The sequence below is a fragment of the Hibiscus syriacus genome, unplaced genomic scaffold (genome assembly GCF_006381635.1).
Source record: "Hibiscus syriacus cultivar Baekdansim isolate YM2019G1 unplaced genomic scaffold, ASM638163v2 tig00116984_pilon, whole genome shotgun sequence".
Classification (NCBI taxonomy): Eukaryota; Viridiplantae; Streptophyta; class Magnoliopsida; order Malvales; family Malvaceae; genus Hibiscus; species Hibiscus syriacus.
In genome coordinates, this window is record NW_024063507.1 from 1,908,325 (window position 1) to 1,925,413 (window position 17,089).

The 17,089-nt window shown below is 34.0% G+C and overlaps 1 pseudogene; it reads left to right on the forward strand.

The window, feature by feature from the left end:
- Positions 1-6,376: 6,376 nt before the first annotated feature.
- Positions 6,377-15,734, forward strand: LOC120192990 (annotated as a pseudogene).
- The last annotated feature ends 1,355 nt before the right edge of the window (positions 15,735-17,089 follow it).

Consider the following 17,089-nt stretch of genomic DNA (forward strand, 5'->3'; position numbering starts at 1 on the left):
TTAAAGGCCGATACTGTTCATATTCTTAACATCAATGTATCTCACGGTGTTCAATTGCCAATGCTTCTTCGGGCCCTGTCTCATCATTCCTGAAGGCCACCTTCTCTGGTTCGCATCACAGTTGTGGCAGCCACAGCTGAAAATAACCAAATCATGGACATCCCTTTCTCGATTGGTCCACCTAGTCATGATTTCTATTCCCGACTTCCCAGTTTCTCCAAGTCCATGAACATCAACTTAAAGATAAATAGACTCGAAAACCACCCATCACTCACTTGGAGAAACCTTCAATGTTTGTGCATAGTTTAGATTGCATCATCTGACTCACAACGGGCCTGACCAAAGAACTGAGTTCTTCAAAATACTAAGAAGCCTAGAATAGAAAGGGGTGATCCGACCAAGAACAACACGGATTGCAGCTGCGACAACTGTAGAGATTTCATGTATGATTCTCGCAAAGAGTCAACAAGCAAGGCATTCTAAGGACGGGAGAGCAAGCAAAGACATGTAATGGAAAGAGAGGCAGAGAAGGCGTTAACAAAAGGAGAGATGTATGAAGGGAAAGAGAAACGGTTCAAGAGGATGTGAGGTGTTGGGTTTGCAGAGAGAACACCATTGATAGGGCTCACCGTTGCTGAGGAAGTATGATAGTAACTGGAAGACGAGAGTATGAGAAAGATGATGTATTGGGTTGTGGTGGAAACGGCACCCTGTATCGTTTTGTTAATTACGGAAGCTAGATGTCAAGATAGAAGAAAGCTAAAAAAAAGTAGTTCTTGATATTGGTAATTGTTTTGTTTATTTTTCTCTAATAATCCTTGCTGTGTAAAATTTTAGAACAATTTCAGAGATCGGTTAAGAGATTGTTAAGCAAATCGATAGAAAAGTTATGAAATGCAACTAATCCAACGTTGTCGATCATGCCAGTTAAAGAATAATATTGCTTGCCTTTCAGATGAAAGTCTCCAGTTTGGTTGGGTTGACGAGGAAGAGAAAGAGGTAGCGTTGAAGGAAAAGAAAAGGTGATTAAAATGGTCTAATATGGTCAAATGAGATTTCAACGGTTCTCTCATGTGGAGGTCAACGATTTAGATAAACAGATAACGATCTAACTGTGATTTCCGTTACATCTGTTAATGGCCGTAAACGTTGACTGGCCAATTTGCAATAAATTATAACGTTAGTGATTGATTTGTGATTTTTGAAACATCAGTGATGAAAACGAATACTTATTCAAACATTAATGACCATTTACGTAGTTTACTCTTTATTTAATGGGCTTTCTATTTCACTAAGCAAAAGAGTACTTCCTTTTATAGTTAGCTTTTCGATTTCATTAACGGCAGCTAGTTTGTGTTCTTTTTTCCCCTTTCAATAATTACTAGTCATCACCTACTCCGACAGTACTTACAAGGAGAGGTGAAATTCATTTACCGTGCAGAGATTATTGCAGTACTTTAGGTGAAGAAACAAAAAAGAAAAAGATCGATCGTTGAACATAAAATTGGGAGATGAAATGGGTCCTTCGAGAGGAAGATGGAGAAAGAATCTAAAGGGGAGAGGGAGAGTGATGTGTTTCCGAGTGCAATGCAACAGTCAAGGCTAAGACTTCAGATTGCCTAGTGTCGGCAAAACATAGCATTAGCATGTGCCTTTCTAATTTCTCCTATACTAATCCATGTAAAAGGTGCAATTATAAATTTTATTATATAGATTTATATATAAATTTGGTATTTTTTAAAATAAATTGACATGAAATTTTAAACATTTATCAGTGAAATATCTGCGAAAGCTTGAGATTTTGTCATATTCTAACTCATGTGGTAGCATGATTCTTCGTTAATGACCTATAAGTTAAAGGTTATGAGGTTGAATCTCAGTGAGTATAAAGTCTTCAATTTGTTTGATGGATTATGTACATGTAAATTGCTTGTAGCAGTAGGAACTACCTTCTGTAAAGAAAAAAAAATCTCCTTGTTTGAACATGAACTTGGTGTTTTTACAGATCCCAAAGTTGAATCTTTTACGGGAGCAGAGGGGAGAAGTTTTACGGTGCGACAATCTTAAAATATAGTTAAAAAATATATTATTAGTTTTGTTATTATTTTTTAATAAAATTGAAAAAAATTACTTAAAATATTATTATTTTTATCGACTTTGTTATTATTATTAATTACCGATATTAGTAAATACGGCAGAAAACCAGGTTAAAAAATATATTTTAAGTACCGTTTTACCGAAAATTTATTATCAAAATCGATAAAGCGCTCAATAATAACAAAATCGATAAAAATAATAATGTTTTCGTAATTTTTTATCGATTATATTAAAAAAATAATAAAAAAATTGATAACACATTTTTTTAACAGTATATTAAATCTACCATTCGATCATTTCCAGAGAGGGAGAGACAGAGAGTAGAAAAGGGGGGCAACAAATCCGAAACTCTGTCCCATCAATGTTGATGCAAGAAATTGGGTTGAGACCTCTCTCTTTTGTTTGTTTGCTTTTAATTTACCTTGTTCTAAAATCGGCAATTTCCCCCCCCCCCCCAAATATCACCTTTTTATTATATATTTACATATCTTTTATAATATATTTTTCTATATAACATCCTTTTCAGTAAGTCGTAACTTATACACTACATCTTATGTCACGTGTAAAGATAGGGTGTTAATTTCATAATTTTTTTTAAAATTATACGTAATATGTAATTAATTTATATTAGAGTAAATTTTAAGTAAAACGTCAATTTATTTATTTATTTTTTGTATGTGAAAAAAAATTCTACATTAAAATCTTTAAATATTATTTTTCAAATTATTTTATAACTCAAAAAATTTTAATTTTTGCATGAAATTACACAATACGTATAATCTAATATAGGAAAAGTTTGAGGGTAATTAATTTAAAATATGAATAATTTTATAAAAGTTTTATAATTAATATTTCATTTACAAAATGATGATGATGATAAGAAATATTTTATAATTTAAAAAATTATAAATTTCATATATTTTTAAAAATTTTATTGACTTTTAAAATTAATTGTTTAAAAATATTAAAATATTAAAATAAACTTTTAATTACAATTGAGAGATCAAATGAATTATTATTCATTAATTATTACTTATTAGAAACATAATATGTATTCATTTTTAATAAAATTAGAATTTAATATTTATTTAAAAAATTAATATTAAAATTAATATTAAAAAAATATTTTAAATATATAGATGATATTTTTTAGCTTTACATTTTTTATTGAATTTTGTTACAAGTTTAGAGAGTAACACAAAAGAAAGAAAAATCTTTAGATTTTCATGTATGTATTTATACTTTTCTTTTAGAAATATTTTACCATAATTTTTCTTAATTAATTTGAATAATAACATAATAAATGATTAATTTGAATTATAACTCATATATCTAAAATTCAATAAAAATATAATAAAAAATAATTAAAAGTGAATAACATTCAATAAAAAAAGAAGGTAAAGCTAAAAAATATCACATATATATTTAAAATATTTTTTTAATATTAATTTTTAAAAATTAAATTCTAATTTTATTAAAAATGAATAAACATTATTAACTGTTGTTAAAAAATAATAATTAATGAATAATAATTCATTTGATCCATCAATTGTAATTAAAAGTTTATTTTAATATTTTTTTTATATTTTTAAACAATTAATTTTAAAAGTCAATAAATATTTTAAAAATATGTGAAATTTATAATTTTTTAAATTATAAAATATTTCTTATTATTATCATCATCATCATTATTTTGTAAAAGAAATACTAGTTATAAAATTTTTATAAAATTATTATATTTTAAATTACTTAGCCTCAAAATTTTCCTATATTAGATTATATGTATTGTGTAATTTCATCAAAAAATCAAAATTTATCGAGTTATAAATAATTTGCAAAAGAATATTTAAAGATTTTAATGCATAAAATTTTTTTCACACACAAAAATTAAATAAAAAAATTGACGTTTTTACAGAAAAATCATTAATAAACATTAATTATATATTAGGCACTATTTTAAAAAATATTATGATACTAGCACTCAATATTTACACGTATAGCAAGGTGCGGTATATGACCCGCGCCTTTTAACACATAGCGTCACATCAACGTAAGGCGCGGTGTATGGGCCGTGTCTTTCTGTAAAAAATATTAGATCAAAAAATATATCTAAAATAATATCTGACAGATAAATATATAACAAAAATGTAATTTTTCCCTAAAAACATGTTAAAATGATCATAAGTAAATATTTTCACTGCCAGTCAGACTCTTGAAGACAAGAAAGAATCAACCTACCTCTTTTCGTTGACAATGGTATCTCTACGTAAGGCTTCGAAGAGTCCACATATCACGTTTTATCTTCAGCTTTTCCCCCCGTTTTTCATTTTTTTGGAGTGTTGTTTACTAATTATTTATAGGGTTAACTATATGAACAATCTTATATTTTTTCTATTTTTAATTATTGATTTCAAAAAGTTAATTATTTTTATTTTTATTTAATTAAGATATAATTACTTTCATTTTTATCTAATTATGATGTGGTCATCACAGGTTAATTGCGGTTAACAATTAACAGAATATATGATGCGATAGTTGATATAATTACACATTTAGTCCATATTATTTATATATTTTCTCAATTTAATCATACTTTTAATAAATTTTAACATAAAATATATATTTTTAAATAAAAAATATTTTTAAATTAAATTAATAATAAAATATATTTAATAAGTTAATATAAAAATATTTTTAAATTAATATATATAAAATATTATAAATTTAAGTATTTATAAACTAAGATACAAAATATATACACCATGTTGTTTACTTTAGACTAACCAATGGTTTTGAGTTAATGGTTAGATACATGTTTAGTTTCTTAAGTGACCAAGGTTTGAATGTTTTTGCCCTATTTTGTTTTTCTTTGTTTTCTTTCAATTAATTTGTGACACATATAACTATTTAATTGGTAAAAATAAATATATTAAATTAAAATAAAGTTAGTCATCTAATTGAATGATGACACATGTCATGACATGTGGTATCATTTGACTGGAAAATTAAATTTATTTTAATTTATTAAAAATAAATTAAATTGAGAAAATATATAAATAACATGGATAAAATGTGAGATAATATCAAAATAATTAATTATTATTAACTACAATTAACTCAAAATGATAATATATTAATTAAATAAAAAATTTGTTTTGTTTTATTTTTATCTCAAACTTTTAGGTGACGTTTGGTTCGTTGTAATCCCTTGAAATTAGGGGGAATTAGAATCCAATTCCATCATATGAGTGAAAGTAAATTACATCCATAACATGATGAAATTGAAATCCTTTGGAGGAGGAAATGTGAAATTTGACCATACTACCCTCATTAATCTTTTGGTATTAGGGTCGGATTTTTAAAAAAAAAAATTGGGGTCGGGTCGGGTTTTTTTAAGTGTGATATTAAGGTCGGATTTTGAGTCGGGTCGAGTTTAGGGTTCAAGGTTCGAGTCAAGTTTAGGGTTTTTTAAGTAACTGTTTTTATTGAATAAAAATATTTTTTATTATTTCGTGTCGGGTCGGGTTTCTAATTCATATATTCAGGTCGGTCGGGTCGGGTGAAACTTTATTTTGGTCGGGTCGGGTCTCGAGTGGAGGTTCCCTTGTTCTCGGGTTGGGTCGGGTGCACCAAAAATCCAACCCAACTCGACCCATGACCATCCCTAATTACGATGATTTTAACTTATGATGTTTATTAACATAATTTTTATAATTTATTGAAATAAATAATCAATCAATAAAATGAAAATTTAATATTTTTAAAATTTTTATAATATATTGTTACATGTAAGTTATAAAACAAACTAAAATAAAACAAAAAAATAAGAATGACAATTCTGTCATTTTATATTACTGAAATCAAATTCATCTGACATGTTTGTGAGCCAAACAAAATATGAAATTAGATTCCAATTCAATTTACTGCCAACTAAACAAGTTTTAAATTCAGATTTTAATTCCCGGTAGATTTCAATTCTTTTACTGATTTCAATTCCTTAAATATTTTAGCGAACCAATCGCTACCTTAGAGTTGTGCAGTAAGAGTGTGGACCATGCAAAGAATGAGAGAACGAGCGAAAGATAAACATGATATCACACAAACTCCTCGCCAAAACTAGGGTTCGCATTTAATATCTTCTTCTAAACCCTCCAGCCAACTGATTTTAAAGCTTTCTTCTCCACTTTCTCAGAGTCCTTGAACACTAAGAAAAAAGTTTTTTTTTGGTTAAAGAGAGAGAGGCAAGAGAGAGACAAGAGAGAGAAGGATTGAGAACGAAGGGCTAAGCAGCAGCAGTAAACAAACACAAAAGGGGTTTTGCTTGCCTTCTTTCTCTGTCTTTCTCTCCATTCGAAATCATTTCTTTTGTAGAGAGGGAGTTGGATACATTTGCAGTTTGTTGATCCTTGTGTCTCCTCTATCCTCTCTCATTACCCTTTTGTTTTCACTTTTCATTTGGTTGTTTTTTTTGTGGAACACAGTTTTTTTTTATTTATGTATATTTTTAGTCTGCAAATTTGGGTTTTGATGGGAGTACTGTAAGTGTAAAGGCTGTGCGGATAAATATGTAGAGAAAAGAAAGGGAAAAAAAGGGACCTTAATCAAAGCTGAGTGCTTGATACGTTCAGGAAAAAAAGAGTTGCATAAAAAAGGAGCTTTAATTGATGAGTTTTGGGGGATTTCTCGATGACAGTTCTGGTGCTAATGAAGGCCTTGTGGGTGCAAGAATAGTTGCAGACATCCCTTATAGCAATAACAACATGCCCACTTGTGCTTTTGCAATTCCTAAGAACATGTTCAACTCTCCAGGCCTCTCTCTTGCTCTTGTAATGATAAACAATTACCACACTTATCTAATGTTTTGTTTTTGGAGTTGTTTCTAGCTTTTTCTTGTTCATTGAAAAACTGATCTGGGTTGTTTTGTTTTGTTATTCTCCAATGTTTTTGCAGCAACAACCTAACATAGATAATAACCAAGGCGATGAGAGCAGATTGGGTGAAAATTTTGAGGCAAGTATTGGGAGAAGAAGCAGAGAAGAGGAACATGAGAGCAGATCTGGCGGTGACAACATGGACGGTGCTTCGGGTGATGATCAAGAAGCCGCCGCCGATAAACCTCCGAGGAAGAAGAGATACCACCGACACACTCCTCAGCAAATCCAAGAGCTTGAAGCGTATGATTTCATGTTTCTTTTTTCAGCTTCTTCAATTTTTTTTATTCTATAGAACATCGCTTTAATAAGTTACATAGCTTTTTGATTCCTTCATTGGTTTTGGTTTAGTCTCTTTAAGGAGTGCCCTCATCCCGATGAAAAACGGAGATTGGATCTCAGCAAAAGGCTTTGCTTAGAAACCAGGCAGGTCAAGTTCTGGTTTCAAAATCGCCGTACTCAAATGAAGGTATACGCATGAACCAACTTTTCTTTCTTTTTTTGCTCGGATTATATAGTAAATATTGAAACTTTGATAATTTTCCAGACTCAATTAGAACGCCACGAGAACTCATTGCTGAGACAAGAGAACGATAAGCTTCGAGCTGAAAACATATCTATTAGGGATGCTATGAGGAACCCGATTTGTACCAACTGTGTGTTGGTTTTTGGCAAATATCTCACATTGGTTTTGTATAAGGAAGAGGGGGAATTCTTTTATTATAAATAGAACCCTCCTCCTCCTTAGTTTAGCATCCCACAAATATAAGCCTTCTTCTATATTAAAGGCTATTTGTATTCTTTTTTTTCTCTTTGTAATATTTTTTCTACTAGTGAAATATTATTTTAGTAGTGTTCGAGGAGGTAGGCATAATTTTGGCCTAACATCGTTAAATTTTGGTGTTCTCTTTATGTCTATTTAATAGCTATTGTCGGGTATAGTTGTTGTTAATTATTGTCCTATTAAAATTACTTGTCTTGGTAGTTCTGTCTAAGGAAAGTGGGTTTTAAGAGGGACCATTGTGACCCCTCCTCTTTCCTGGGAATCTATCTTGGTATGATTTTTAGTACAATCGTTTTCACACTAGTCACCTAGATAATAGTTTAAAAGGTGAATTTGTTATTATTGGTGGAAATTAACCCGAATTCCACAACAATTGGTATCAGCACTCTTGGTTTATTTTAGTATGCTCTGTGGTTGCGGCTTAGGCTGATCTTCCACATCAGAAAAAAAAATTCCTTGGGATAATTGTCATTCTGCATTGACAGCTATTAAATAGAATTTGTAGCAGAAATGGCAGACGCAACAAAAACATCCACATCGTCGTCAATAGTTGTGACATGTTAGATTTGTAGTGGAGATTTTTGATGGCACCGGTCATTTCGGCATGTGGCAAAGTGAGGTTTTAGATGCCCTATTTCAGTAGGGTCTAGACATTGCTATTGAAGGAGAGAAACCAGATAATGTTGAGGAGAAAGAATGGAAGAGGATAAATTGGCATGTGGTACTATTCGAACGTGTCTTTCTAGAGAGCATAAGTATTCATTTTCTAAGGAAACTTCTGCAAGTAAATTGTGGAAGGCACTGGAGGAGAAATTTTTGAAGAAAAAGAGGTCAGAACAAGCTCTACATGAAAAAGAGATTGTTCCGCTTCAACTATGTACCAGGTACCACTATGAATGATCACATTACTAGCTTTAATCAGCTGGTGACTGATCTGATGAATATGGACGTGACTTTTGAAGACGAAGATCTGGCTCTGATGTTGATGGGATCACTTCCTGATGAGTTTGAGTATCTTGAAACTACTATAATTCATGGGAAAGTTGATGTGTCTCTCAGTGAAGTAATTGCTGCCTTGTATACAATTGAGAAAGAAAGACAAACAAGAAAACACAAGTGTCGAAGCAGAAGCTCTTGTTGTTAGAGGCCGTTCGAAGAGTCAGAATAAAGGAAGAAGAGGGAGATCGAAGTCAAAGTCCAGATTGAGTAAAGATGAATGTGCCTTTTGTCGAGAAAAGGGGCACTGGAAGAAAGAATGTCCTAGGCTAAAGAACAAAGGCAAACCTGAAAGGGGAAAAGCTGTTTCAGAATCAAATGTGGTCGAGTATGATGATGCAGATTCAGATTTCTCATTCACTGCTACGCCATCAACCAGTTGTTCCAGTTCATGGTTGTTAGATTCAGCTTGTAGCCACCATATAACCCCCCAATAGAGAATGGTTCTTTGATTTTAAAGAACTAAAAGGTGGAATTGTCTACACAACAAATAATTCCTCTCTTGACACACTTGGGATTGATTCAATTCGCTTGAGGAATCAGGATGGATCAATCAAAACCTTAACAGGTGTCCATTATGTACCAGATTTAATGAGAAATCTCATCTCTGTGGGAACCTTAGAGTCAAAAGGTTTAGAAGTGAGGGCAAAAGATGGGATTATGAGGATTATCTCTGGTGCACTGGTGATAATGAAGGGAATTCAGAAAAGAAACAATGTGTATTACTTTCTGGGTAGTACAATTGTTGGGACAACAGCAGTGGCAGCTTCTACTGATGAACAGGAATCAGAAGCAACCAAGTTATGGCATATGCGCTTGGGGCATGTTGGTGAAAAATCCTTGAAATTGCTGATAGATCAAGGATTATTGAAGGGTGCTCGGGCTTGCAAATTAGCTTTTTGTGAGCATTGCATCAAAGGGAAGAAGACGAGGGTGAAATTTGGAACAACAATCCATGATACTAAAGGTATTTGGATTATGTTCATTCAGATGTATGGGGGCCTTCCAAGACAACTTCATTGGGAGGAACACACTATGTAACCTTTGTTGATGATTTTTCCCAGAGAGTTTGGGTGTATACAATGAAGACAAAGGATGAGGTGCTAGGATTTTTCCTTAAATGGAAAAAGATGGTGGAGACTCAAACAGGCAGAAAAATCAAACGTCTCCGTACAGACAATGGTGGAGAGTACAAAAATGATCCATTTCTGAAAGTCTATGAAGAAGAAGGTATTGTCAGGCATTTCACTGTCAGAAGTACACCACAACAGAATAGGGTGGCAGAGCGTATGAACTGAACATTAGTGGAGAAGGTTCGATGTATGTTGTCTAATGCTGGGTTAGGCAAAGAATTTTAGGCTGAGGCTTTGGTCTATGCTTGTCACCTTGTCAACCGCTTACCATCGACTGCTATTGGTGGTAAAACACCATTAGAGAAATGGTTTGGAGTACCTGCTACAGATTATGATTCCTTACATGTGTTTGGTTCCACTGCATACTACCATGTTAAGGAGTCAAAGCTGGATCCAAGAGCAAAGAAGGCGATCTTTATGGGGATCACCTCTGGTGTGAAAGGGTATCGTCTTTGGTGTCCAGAAACAAAGAAAATAATCTTTAGCAGGGATGTTACCTTTGATAAATCTACCATGTTGAGAAAGGTGACTTCAGAAAAATTGGAGTAGACAGATGGAACTCCCAAACAGGTGGAGTTTGAAGGAAGCAGAATTGACCCAGCCAGTAAAGAAACTGATGTTGACTCTCCTATGGTAGAAGAAGAGTCAGATGAAGAAGAGGTTCAGACCCAAGAACCTCCACAGCAACATGAATCAATTGCACTCAGAAAGGGAAAGAGGACCATTAGACAACCTACTCGTTATGCTGATATGGTCTCTTTTGCATCACCAATTGCAATTGATGACGTTCCTTCCACTTTTAATGAAGCAGTAAAAAGTTCAGAACATAAAAAGTGGAGGATCGCCATGAATGAAGAAATAAAATCCCTTCAAAAGAATCAGACGTGGAAACTAGCTAGTCTTCCGAAAGGAAAGAATGAAATTGGGTGCAAGTGGGTATATGCAAAGAAAGATGATTTCCTGACAAGAATAACATCCGCTACAAAGCAAGATTGGTGGCTAAAGGCTACGCTCAAACAGAGGGAGTTGATTATAATGAAGTATTTTCTCCAGTTGTAAAACATTCCTCCATCAGAATTTTTTTGGCTTTGGTAGCACAGTTGGATTTGGAACTAGTTCAGATGGATGTAAAAACTGCATTTTTACATAGAGACTTGGATGAGGAAATCTACATGACTCAACCAGATGGATTCAAAGTTGCTGAAAAAGAAGAGATGGTGTGCAAATTAGAAAAATCGCTATACGGATTGAAGCAATCTCCAAGGCAGTGGTACAAGCGATTTGACAAGTTTATGATAGGGCAGAAGTACACAAGAAGCAAATATGATCATTGTGTGTATTTACGCAAGCTACAAGATGGATCCTATATATATCTTCTTCTTTATGTTGATGATATGCTGATAGCTTCCAGGAATTAGACAGAAATTGCAAAACTAAAGACTCAATTGAAAAGGGAGTTTGAGATGAAGGATCTTGGTGAAGCAAAGAAGATTCTAGGCATGGAGATATCAAGGGATAAAAAATTGCGGAGGCTTTGTTTGTCTCAGAAAGAATATCTGAGGAAAGTACTAAAACGTTTTGGCATGAATGAGAAGTCAAAACCAGTTAGTACACCTCTTGCTCCTCATTTCAAGCTCGGTGCATCCATGTCACCTAAGGATGATGCAAAACGGGAATACATGTCAAAGGTTCCGTATGCAAGTGATGTTGATAGCTTAATGTATTTAATGGTGTGTACGAGACTCGATATTTCACAGGCAGTTGGGATTGTGAGCAGGTATATGCATGATCCTGGAAAGGAGCATTGGGAAGCTATGAAATGGATTCTGCGGTATATTCTGAACACCGTAGATGTTGGTTTGGTCTTTCAGCAGGACAAACAAGATGGTCAGTGTGTAGTTGGGTATTGTGATTCAGACTATGCAGGTGATTTGGACAAGCGTCGATCAACTACTGGTTATGTGTTTACATTTACAAAAGCACCAGTCAGTTGGAAGTCCACCTTACAGTCAACAGTGGCTTTGTCTACTACAGAGGCAGAGTATATGGCAGTTATAGAGGCTGTGAAGGAGGCAATTTGGCTTCAAGGGTTGTTTGGTGAATTGGGAATGGAACAAAAGCACATCAAAGTGCACTGTGACAGTCAGAGTGCTATTCATTTAGCAAAGAACCAAGTTTACCATGCAAGGATGAAGCACATCGATGTTCGATATCACTTTGTACGAGAGATTCTAGAAGAATGTGGAGTCATAATCCAGAAGATTCGGACCACTGAGAATCCTGCTGATATGTTGACAAAAGTGGTAACTGCGGTCAAGTTTAAACATTGTTTAGACTTGGTCAATATTGTTACAAATTGAAAGATGAATTTGCAGACACTACTGAAGATTGGATTTTTTGAGAGACGTGTGTGGAATTTGCCAAGGTGGAGATTTGTTGGTTTTTGGAAAATATCCCACATTGGTTTTGTATAAGGAGAAGGGGAAATTCTTTTGTTATAAATAGAGCCGTCCTCTTCCTTAGTTTAGCATCCCACAAATATAAGACTTCTTCTATATTAAAGGCTATTTGTATTCTTTCTTTCTCTTTGTAATATTTCCTCTACTAGTGAAATATTATTTTAGTAGTGTTCGAGGAGGTAGGCATAATTTTGACCTAACCTCGTTAAATTTTAGTGTTCTCTTTATGTCTATTTAATATCTATTGTCGGGTATAGTTGTTGTTAATTATTGTCCTATTAAAATTATTTGTCTTGGTAGTTCTGTCTAAGGAAAGTGGATTTTAAGAGGGACCATTGTGACCCCTCCTCTTTCCTGGGAATCTACCTTGGTGTAATTTTTAATACAATCGTTTTTACACCAGTCACCTAGATAATAGTTTAAAAGTTGAATTTGTTATTATTAGTGGAAATTAACCTGAATTCCACAACACTGTGGGGTCCAGTAATTGTTGGTGATATATCACTTGAAGAGTAAAAGATGAGTTAGATCGTGTTTGTGCACTTGCTGGCAAGTTTTTAGGGCGTCCGATTTCAGCACCTCCAATGCCAAACTCAAGTTTGGAGGTTGGAGTTGGTAACAATGGCTTTGGTGGTTTACGCACCGTGGCCGCGACAACATTGCCTTTGGGGCCTGATTTTGGATGTGGGATTACAAATGCTTTGCCTCCAGTGGTTTCTCCTCCTAATAGACCGACAACCGGAGTTACCGGACTGGACAGATCGGTAGAAAGATCGGTGCTTTTGGAACTCGCATTGGCTGCCATGGACGAACTGGTTAAGATGGCTCAAACTGATGAACCACTTTGGATTAGGAGCTTGGAAGGTGGAAGAGAAATGTTAAACCATGATGAGTACTCGAGAACATTCACTCCTTGCATTGGCTTAAAACCAACTGGCTTTGTGACTGAGGTTTCTAGAGAGACTGGTTTAGCGATTATCAACGGTTTGGCACTCGTTGAAACTTTGATGGACTGGGTTAGCCAACTAAATATCCCTCCAACTAATCAATTTTCTCTTTAATTTAAGGGCTTTGAACTCATTTTACAAGCATTTACTCGCTAAGATGTGTAGATTTGTAGATTCACATTTCCCTTCTTTTTTTTCATAGAATCGTTGGGCGGAGATGTTACCTTGTATGATTGCTGGAACAGCTACTACTGATGTGATATCTAACGGCATGGGAGGAACCAGAAATGGTGCATTTCAACTGGTATATAACATAATTTCCTGCAAAAGTTAAATCCTTATAAGTCCTTATAAACAATTCTCCTTGTTTCATTTTTGGGTTTCAGATGCATGCTGAGCTCCAAGTCCTCTCTCTTTGGTTCCAGTTCGTGAGGTGAGTTTCTTAAGGTTCTGCAAGCAACATGCAGAAGGGGTTTGGGCAGTGGTCGATGTATCCATTGATAGCATCCGAGAAGTTGCACCCACGTTTTTGAGTTGTAGGAGGCTTCCTTCTGGCTGTGTTGTGCAAGATATGCCCAATGGATACTCCAAGGTAATTTTTTATTATTACATACAGGAAACACAAGATTTTAACAAGTCCATTGACATTTGCATTCCCAACTCCAACTTTTAAGAGTGATGTGCATATTAGAACTTTGTTTTGTCTAGTGATTACTCGATGCAAGCCCCACACTCTCAGTGCGTGGTTTGCTTCCAAATGAATTTAACTCCCCTCTCTAAAGAATCTGAACCTTCCTGCTGCCTTATTTTACTGATTTCGATGCTTATAATGTCAAAATATTGTTTAAATTTCAAGTTTCAACATCTGGGTTTGCTTCATTACAATAAAATAAATAACCCCCACTGCAACACCGCAGAACGAGGCTGCTCCCATTGGTTTTTAAATATAAATATATCAATGGAATCCTCTATTGCAACTACTCTTTAGCTAGTTTTTTTAAGGCTTGAAAATTGAAAACATTAATTTCATAAATATAAATCTACAAAATGCATTGGAACCCTGAGTTTCTTATTGAATAGAATATTGTATTCTTTGATGCTGCCTCGATTCTCTCGTTTTAAGCCTTTCATGTAACCGCGTGTGGACCTGGTTTCCAGCTCGACTGATGTCTTTGTTTATGTTAGCTTTTGTTTTCCTACACGTAGAGAAAAACCCGTAGTCAAAATGCTGTAGGATAGGCTAGCCCTTTGTATTTATCTATGATTTTGAGGCGACTTTATTACATCTTGATGTCTCACCGCACTCAAACTAGTAACTTTAATTGAGCCCAACATTTCAGCATTTTCAAGATTTTTGCCTCGTATTTTTCATTGCATTAATCTAGATCATTTTCGGTAATGTAATTAGTATTACTGAAATTTTACAGGTTACATGGGTTGAACATGCTGAGTATGACGAGACTGAAGTTCACCAACTCTACCGTCCTTTACTAAGCTCCGGTATGGGCTTTGGTGCCCAACGGTGGGTGGCCACCCTTCAACGGCAATGCGAATGCCTTGCTATACTTATGTCCTCTGCCCACTCGGCACCGGACATGTGCTGCGTGCCGCTACATCGGTTTGGTTGCCTGTGTCGCCTTCAAAGACTGCTAGATTTCTATGTGATGAACGGTTGAGAAGTGGTGGGACATATTGTCCAACGGTGGACCAATGCAAGAAATGGCCCACATTGCTAAAGGCAAGATCATGGCAACTGCGTCTCCTCCTCCGTGCCAGTGTAAATATACTCTCTCTCGTTTCTTGTCATTTTCACGTATGGAGATAATTTAGGGTTAGTAGGTAAAATTGAAAGGACGAGACGAGCTGGAATATGAAGTATCTATACAGGTTATTGCAACATACGAAAAACAGGGTTTTCGTCCTCAACCCTTAAAAAGTCAAACCATAGGACCCCTTTAACCTTTTCTTTTTTGTATTGTCGTTGCAGGACATGAACCCGAACAGAGTAGCATACGATATTGCAGGAGACATGCACAGATGCGGCCGGGTCGCTATGGTTTACGCGCCCATTGACATTCCAGCCATGCACGTGGTTTATGAACGGTGGTGATTCTGCTTACGTGGCACTCCTACCTTCAGTTTCTCCATCATACAGACGTCCGGGCTCTCGTGGGCCCATCTTTAATGGACAGGTTAACGACGGTGGCAATGTAGAGTCGCCGAGAGTGGGTGGATCGCTTCTCACGGTGGCGTTCCAAATATTGGTCAACAGTTTACCTACGGCGAAGCTGACGGTAGAATCGTGGAGACAGTCAATAATCTGATCGTGCACCGTCCAAAAGATCAAAGCTGCCCTTCAGTGCGAAAGCTGACCTGATTTTGACCCGAGGGCAGTTTCTGTCTAGTTTTTTCTCTTTATTTTTGTTGAATTTCTACATGCAAGTCTCTTGTACTTAATAGGTTTGGTTGTGGTGAAAGACTAAAGAAAGTGTGGGACTCAGAGAGACAAGACGAACGCGCGTGGAGACTCCGTGGTGGTGATGGTCGACTAGTCAAGTGGACAGCCCGAGCAAGGGTGGTGGTTCGGGTATTGACTCAGGTCGACCGTTGAGATTTGCTGGACGAAAGCCAAAAGCCCAAAAAGCGAAGATATATCTTTGGAAACAGCTCCCACTTAGTGTTAATAACTCTGTTTCCCATGATGGAACTTATTTAGTCACTAGGGTTTGATTGGGAGTTTAGATTTTTCGATTGTGTTCCTGTCCTACTCCTAATCTGATGGAACTTATTTTCGAGTAGTCACTTTCTTTAGGGTTTTGGGGTGTATTTACCGAATTTTTTTTATGTATTAGACCCCGTTAGAAAAATATTACGGATTTAACATCTTTTTTTACAGAAAGACGTAACTTATGCACTGCGTTTTACGCTGATGTGGAGTCACGTGTTGAAAGGCGTGGCCCATGGACTGAGACTTACTGGAATGAGTGCTAGTTTCGTAATATTTTAAAATGGTGTCTAATATATAATTAATTTCTATTAGGGTGATTCTTATGTAAAAACGTCAATTTTTAATTTTATTTTTTGTGTGCAAAAAAACTTTATGTTTTAAAATCTTTAAATCTTATTTAGGAAATTATTTTATAACTCCATAAATTTTAATTTTTGAATGAAAATACACTACGTATACTCTAGTATAATAAAACTTTAAGAGTAAGTAATCTAAAATATAAATAATTTTATAATTAGTATTTTTTACAAAATGATAATGATGATGATAATAAGAAATATTTTATAATTTAAAAATTATAAATTTAATATTTTTTAAAAAATTTATTGATTTTTAAAATTAATTTTTTTAAAATATAAAAATAAACTTTTAATTATAATTAAGAGATCAAATAAATTATTATTCATTAATTATTATTTTTTAACAACAGTTAATAATGTTTATTTATTTTTAATAAAATTATAATTTAATATTTATTTTATATTTTTTAAAATTAATATTAGAAAAAATATTTTGAATATATAAGTGATATATTTTTAGCTTTACCTTCTTTTTTTATTAAATTTTATTCACTTTTAATTCTTTTTATTAAATTTTTGTTGAATTTTAATATGAGTTATAATTCAAATTAATCATTTTTTGTTATTGTTCAAATTAATTAAGAAAAATTATGGTAAAATATTCTTAAAAGAAAAGTATAATACATACATAAAAATCTAAAGACTTTTCTAAGAT